Genomic DNA, 7290 nt, shown 5'->3' with positions numbered 1-7290 from the left:
ATCCAATAAGTTTCAGCTGTACATTTTAACAGTATTAAATATTTTTTAAGAAACAGGATTTTCCTACTTTTTGATGTTACAGAGCGTTCTGAAATCAATACATTTTTCAAAGATGTGTTTTTTCAACTTTATTGAAATGTAATAGACAATTAGTTGCTTTTATTTACATTGTACAATTCAACGAGTTTTTTTTCACTTATAGTTGGCATACAATAATATACCAGTTTCAGTTGTATAGCAGAGATCCATATAACTCGCAAAGTGATCACCCCACTAACTCTAGTACCCTTCCTCCCCCTTACATATTTATTACGTTATTAACCATTTTCCCATGCTACACTCTACATCTCCATGTCTATTCTGCAACTATCCATTTGTACTTCTTAATCCCTTTGCCTTTTTTTTTTGTCTCCCCCCAATCTCCTCTTCCATTTAGTATCCCTCAAAATATTCTATGTATCTATGAGTTCATTTCCACTTTTGTGGTCGTTATTTTGTTCTTTAGATTTCACATGTACGTGCAATCATATGATAGTTGTCTTTCACTATCTGACTTATTTCCCTCAGCGTAATACCCTCTAAGTCAGTCAAAGCAATATCTTTTTCCAATCCCTTTCTTTTAGTCTGTGTGTGTCTTTTAATCTGAAGTGAGTCTCTTGTAGGCAGCATATGTAGGGGTCTTGTTTTCTTATCCATTCAGCCACTCTATCTTTTGTTTGGAGCACTTAATTCTTTTCCATTTGAGGTACTTGTTGATAGGAATGTAGTTATTACCATTTTTTATTCCCGTTTTTGATACATGTTTTTTCTTCTTAAAGAAGTCCCACCAACATGTAATACTGGCTTGGTGATGATAAATTCCTTTAGATTATTTTTGTCTCGGGAGCTCTTTATCTGTTCTTCAACTCTAAATGATAGCTTTGCTGTATAAAATATTCTTGGTTGTAGAACCTGGGTTTTCATCACATTGAATATTTTGTGCCAAGCTCTTCTGTCCTGCATAAGTTTTTTTTGAGAAATCAGCTGCCAGTCTTATGGGTGCTTCCTTGTAGGTAACTAATTGCTTTTCTCTTGCTGCTTTTAAGATTCTCTCTTTGTATTTAACCTTTGACATTTTAATTATGATGTGTCTTGGTGTGGGCCTCTTTGGGTTCCTGGTTTTTGGGACTCTCTGAGCTTCCTGGGGTTTTATGTGTATTTCCTTCACCAAGTTAGGGAAGTTTTCCATCATTATTTCTTCAAATAGCTCTTCAATATCTTGTTTTCCTTCAGGTACTCCAATGACATGGATATTTTTATGTTTAATAGTGTTCTATACACTCTTTAAATTATTATTATAGTCTTGGCTTTTTTTGTCCCTTGCCATTCTGAGTGTCCTTGGCTTTTCCATCCTCTATATAGGTCATTTGATTTTATTCTTTATTCACTTTGTTTACTCCATTTAATATACTTCTCATCTCAGATAATGTGTTCTTCATTTCAGACTGGTTCCCTTTTATAATTTCCATTTCCATTTTTTTTTGTTTTTTATCTCTTTGTTGAAGTTCTCACTGAATTAATCTACATTTTTCATAAGTTCATTGAGCATCTTTAGAACTAGTGTTTTGAACTCTGCATCTGTTAGATTACTTGATTCCATTATTTCTGGATCTCTATTCTGTTCTCTCATATGGTTTCTGCTTCTTTGTCTTCCCATTTTGGCTGCCTTTCCATTTCTGTTTCTATGTACTAAGCAAAGCTCCTAAGTCTCCTGGTCTAATAGTGTGGATTTGTGTGGTAGGCATCCAGTGGCACAGTCCTGAGAAGAGTTAAGCTGCAGGCCGAAATTAACCCCAATCTGTGCCCCTCCAGGGCCACTTGTTAAGATTCAGCAAGCAATCCACAGATGCTGTGTTTATAGTTGCTTCAAAAGGCCACACCAGAAACTGAGGCCAGCTGCCAACAGTGTGAGTCTAGGCACTACTCAGTAAAGAGCATCTGACTTGCTGAGGATACACCTGGATGTGGCTTGGGTGGGGCTGTGAGTTGGGGGAGGTGGAGTTTCAGGGAATCCTCTGGGTGGAGTGACCTCTGTTATTCAGTTTGATGATGTCATGGCTATGGCAGTGTTACATCCCTGCACTGGGAGCAGGGAGGGCTCAACAGAGGAACAATAGATACCGCTGGCATATAACGCCGGCATATCTGTACAGAGCGAGTCTCCAGCCCTCACTCTGACAACTCAGTGTCCCCTTATAAGTCCATGGTGCCTCCTGTGCAGCCGAACCAGCACTGGTTCTCAGAGTGGGCAGGTCCATCATTGCAAAAGTCTGCTCGCCTACACGGCCCCTTTAATAGTTGTCTGTAGCTGCCAGCTGCCACTGCCTCAGCCTCGCGAGACAAGGCACCCTTGAGTCCTCACCCCATCCTACCATTGCAGGATGATTTCTTAGATTTCTCCCTAGCTGTATGGCTTGTTCATCTAGATCTCAGGTGTTTTTTCTTGCTGTTTTCTCCTTGTTTCTGTCACAACTTTGACAAACTTTTTCCCTACTGTCTTTCTATAGATGAACCTGTACCTTCTGCTTTAAAGAAGAAAAGAGCAAGTGGCAGGGGCCTATAGACCTTCATTTTTCATACAGAAAACTTGAATTAAGCAACTTATCTATGGTCCCACAGCTAAATGACAGAAGGAGGATCTCACTCGATGTCTCCAGATTTTAGAACCCAGACTCTTCAAGTGCTGGGACATCTTTCATGGTTGTGTTCTCAAATTCACTGTCTCAACTGTTGTTGAGGCTTGGCGAGGGCATTTTTCAGATTGAAACACACACACACACACACACACGGTGAGATGATGATTTGGCTACTCTGTATGTGCCAAAGTGTGGCCTTTGACCAGCAGCATCAGCAACCTGGGAGTTGCTACAAATGCAGAATCTCAGGCCGAATAAATTAGATCTCAATAAATTATAAATAGCATCATGATGATCTCATTCTAAATCTTTGTGTTCTAACTGGCTGATAAGCCCGAATTTTTAGTTTACAGCCTAATTTCCCTTTCCATCAACACAAGCCCATGTTCGAAAATGCATAAGTAGTTATTGCTATTGTGATGATGACTATTATTACTATTACCTTGATTTTATAATGTATATTTTCTTTAAGAGCCAAAAAGACTTAAGAAATATATAACTAATCCTTGCAATATCACTGTGAAATAGTTGGCAAATATAAACACATATCAATATTATGCTAAATCATCCTTAAGTATATGGTGCGAAGTCCTGAATGATCTAATAAAAGCAATATCCTTTCGCTTCTGTGAAGCATTTTATGTTTATATTTCTTACATTAAATCTCTGAAGGATAAGGCTTAGAGAACTATTATGTCTTTCTTCATCTCTCATTTTGATAATGTTCCTTTTGCATTATATGAAAAAAGTTTAGATATAGTTTTTAAAAATTATAGGCCTGAAAGAGATTTTACAAACACAACCTCAGCAATGCCCACATATAAGGAAAACTGAGATACTTAGAATTACCAAATGGAATTGAAATCAAAGGCTGTAATTTAAACCAGTCAGCTTCTATATTGAAGCATTTCTGGACTGAGTTCAACCTATCTTTCCATCTTGTCGGTTACTATGTCATGTTTTATTTCAAACTTTAGTCATTTGTTTATCATATTAACTAATTCTATACTTATCTCTAAAAACAAGTAATTTGAAATAAATCTTAAATAAATTTTTCTTAAATGGAACTTTATATTATTACCACAAATGAAAGACCAGTAAGTGCTACTTGGAATGAAGTGAAGTAACACTAAAAGTAAACACCATAAAACCAAACAATGTTATTAAATTTTAGTATGTAAACTTTGAGCCTGAGGTTGGATCTCTGTTAAAAAGAGGGATTTAGCAAGTAGTGAAGTGGTATGAAAGATATATTGGCACCAAACTGAGACTATCTTGAGGCAATTAGGAGAATTAACAAAGTTACTAAAGGATTCTTTTTCTGATTTTTAATTCAGTGTTATTTAATGCCTACATGCGTACTACTCAAAATAATTTTCCCTTAACTCCCATAATTTTAAGTATTAATTCTTAGATGTAACCAGAGTGGTCTACCCACAATTTCCCCCATTACTCCTATTTCTTCCCACAAAATACTTCCTGCTCTGAGACTTTGTAAAGCTTCTGCCATCAGATATGACTTCTTTTTTCTGGCCATCTGAATATTTTCCGTCTTCAAGATTGACCTTAAAGTCCCCTTGGAGAGGTTCCTTGATTTCTTTTAATCGTTTTATACAGTGCTCAGTTCATATCGATCATTCTCCAAAGTAATGGTTGAAAATCTCTTGAGAGAATCTATCTTCATTACTAGCTAGGTGGTAAGCTTTCTGAGGGCAGCATAGCATCTTAATCTCCTTAGCATGGTGCCTTGCAAGTCAAAGGTGCTCTCACAGTAATTTGCTTACCTGAGACAAAACTTCTCTGACCCTGCTCCATTTATGGTTTGAATATCCATTTGCTAACTGGGGCTGTATCTACAGTAGATTAATAACTCTGAGGGTAACCATTTGCCTTGCCACTCTGTTCAGAGTCATTAAAGCAGAAATAAAAACTTTCTGAAGCCTGTAAGTGAGAATACCAAGTTCCAATTTATTTCTGCTTTGACCTGGAAGTTATTGTTTGTGCTATTTGTGACAGTCTTAGAGACCTTAGAAAAGCCCTGTCTAACTGAGGGAAGGTAAATTAAATCAAATTGAAACTGGATTTGGATTCAATCTAGTTGCCCCGTCACCTAGATTTCATAGGAAGCATCCCCAGAAGAGACAAGGAAACCACTCTAGACCACCCAACATGGATTTCATTACTCAAGTCATCTGACCGCACTTCTTTTTTTAGGGTACAATGTTTTAGGCTCTCCCTACCATAATATGATTACTTTTCATTTTAATCCTTCCTTTTGGGTTCTGTTTGCCAGGTTAATTAACTGCATTTGTCTCCTATTCGAAAGGGTAATTTTTTCTAAGATTTGGATGCAACATTCCCCAACAGATCAGCTATTTTACAAACAAGTTGTTATAGCTGAAATCTTGTTATTTCATGTGGGTAAGAGCTGAGATCATTATCTAAATTCTGATAAGCTTTCCATCGTGTATGGTTACATTTCATGTGACTTTTAAGATACTTGATGGTTGTAAGGATTTCAGAATATATTTTTTGAAGAAGCCTTGTCTCACTCCAGGAAACTTCAAAAACAGAGTACATTTAAAACAAAACAGGAAATTATAAAAGATTGGAAGCAAAGATGGCAAATACAGCTAAGCAAATCCATTGTTGCTTCTCCTTATTTTTGGTTTGAAGTGTTAAGATTGCATTTTCATGGCCTTTATTAAATTGCCAGTATGTAGGAATATTCAAGGGTTAATCTCTTTAATTTACTTAAATATTCCAAATCACGATGAAAACATTTTTGCACCTAAAAGGAAAGATTTCTGGGTGAAAAACTGAAGATACATGATTTATCACTCCTCTCACAAATAAAATTTATTCATTGCATCCACCAGCCATCACACAGATGGTCAGAAAATTGGCTTTGTGTAGGGATGTGGATTCAGGCATGAATATTAATATGAGACAGATGTAAACGCATATTAATATGCATTTGCTTTGCATGGACTGACATTACAATATTTTCACTAAAGAAACTGCATTTGAAAAGAAAGTATAGGTCACCTTTTGCAAAGCATAAAATTATATGGTAAAATATATTTGTTGGCTTTAGGAAACTGCTGTTGATAAGAAATGGAAAAATTAATGTTGAATCTGTGGTCAGATGTTGACAACATGGCAACAGAGGCATCAGAAGGATTTTGCTCCTCTGAATTACAGTTAAACTCTATTTTCAAACTTTAGCCACACAGAGTGCTGGCTGCCACTTGAGCAATCTAGGAAGCAAAGTTCTCGATAAATATGATACATGGCAAGTATAAATTATGAGGAGTCTGAGATAAGCCAAACTATCTAGAAAGATCCATTCATATCCTAAGATACAAATTTTCTCTATGCAGTTGTCATAATGGCAGTGATTCATAAAAAATGTAAGATTTATGCAGGGATGGTACTTAGGGATTTTTATTTTTTTTTGGTGTGGGACAGCATTTATGCTCACATCAGCTCCAGCATCTGTGCTGTTAGTATCTGCTTATGGTAGCATTGTGCTTCCTTCCCAAGTGGAAAGAGAGAGAACGTGACATTGTAAAAAGCTGTTCACATGCTTGCTGCTTTGTACTCACAAACCATTCACGGGGTGCTTTGCCACTAATATATTGCTTACTGGAGAGAACAGCAGCTTTCTTCTGTTTGTGAATCCCTTTAAAACTGCTGTGTTGGCGCTTCAGACAAACATGATTACATCCCAGCGCATGAATGTGCAAGTTAATAATTATAAATGATCTGTTATTGATTGCTCACTTCAGTGACTTTACTAATCCTTACAAACTTTCATGAAGCTTCTGAATTCCATTCTCCAACCCTGCTTTCCCCCTTAGACATGCTAGACAATTTCTCATAGCATTTCACATTTAATACACTACACAATCATATGGAAATAACTGTAGAAACTGATAAAACTATTTCCTTGTTTGCCTGTAAGAAACTGAGGCTCAGAAAAATTAAATTATTTACCTAGGTCATGTAGCCATTGAGAGGCAGAGTTAGGATTTGAACCTAAAGCTTCGTGATCAGTGTTTATGCTCACTCCACCATTTCATGCCAGTGTTAAGGGAAAGATGTCAACTGCATTTGTTTGGACACATTGCTGGACCTTCAAGATGAATATTTGGAATGGGCAGCTGGAAAGGCATGTAGTAATTTCTCAGATTTATTTTTATAATTTCTTATTTCTTTTTCTGGCCCCTCCATTTTTCTAATTTCTCTGTCTTTTTACTCAGTTATGTTTATTTCTGTCTTTTATTTATCTTCATTGTCAGCATTCTGCTTTGGCCTGATTACACTTCTCCTGGTCTTTTATTACACAGTGGTTTCATAACTGGTTTTCCCATCTCCTCATCTAAATCATGAGACAAGTTGATTTTCCTAAAGCATAGCACTGATCAAGTTTCTCCTTTATTCAAAATCCTTCAGGGGTTCAGCATTACTTATGAGGTAAAACCAAAATCATTAGTTGGCAGGCAGTGTCTTTTTTGCTGATCCTCTAATCTATCCTTTCAAACCAGTCTCTGTCTTCTTCTGGCACATCTCCAAACTGCTTTCCTCCAGACCTACTCTCACCTTCCTGCCT

Source organism: Pteropus alecto, unplaced genomic scaffold (assembly GCF_000325575.1).
Source record: "Pteropus alecto unplaced genomic scaffold, ASM32557v1 scaffold51, whole genome shotgun sequence".
Taxonomy (NCBI): domain Eukaryota; kingdom Metazoa; phylum Chordata; class Mammalia; order Chiroptera; family Pteropodidae; genus Pteropus; species Pteropus alecto.
Note: the sequence above shows the minus strand (reverse complement) of the source record.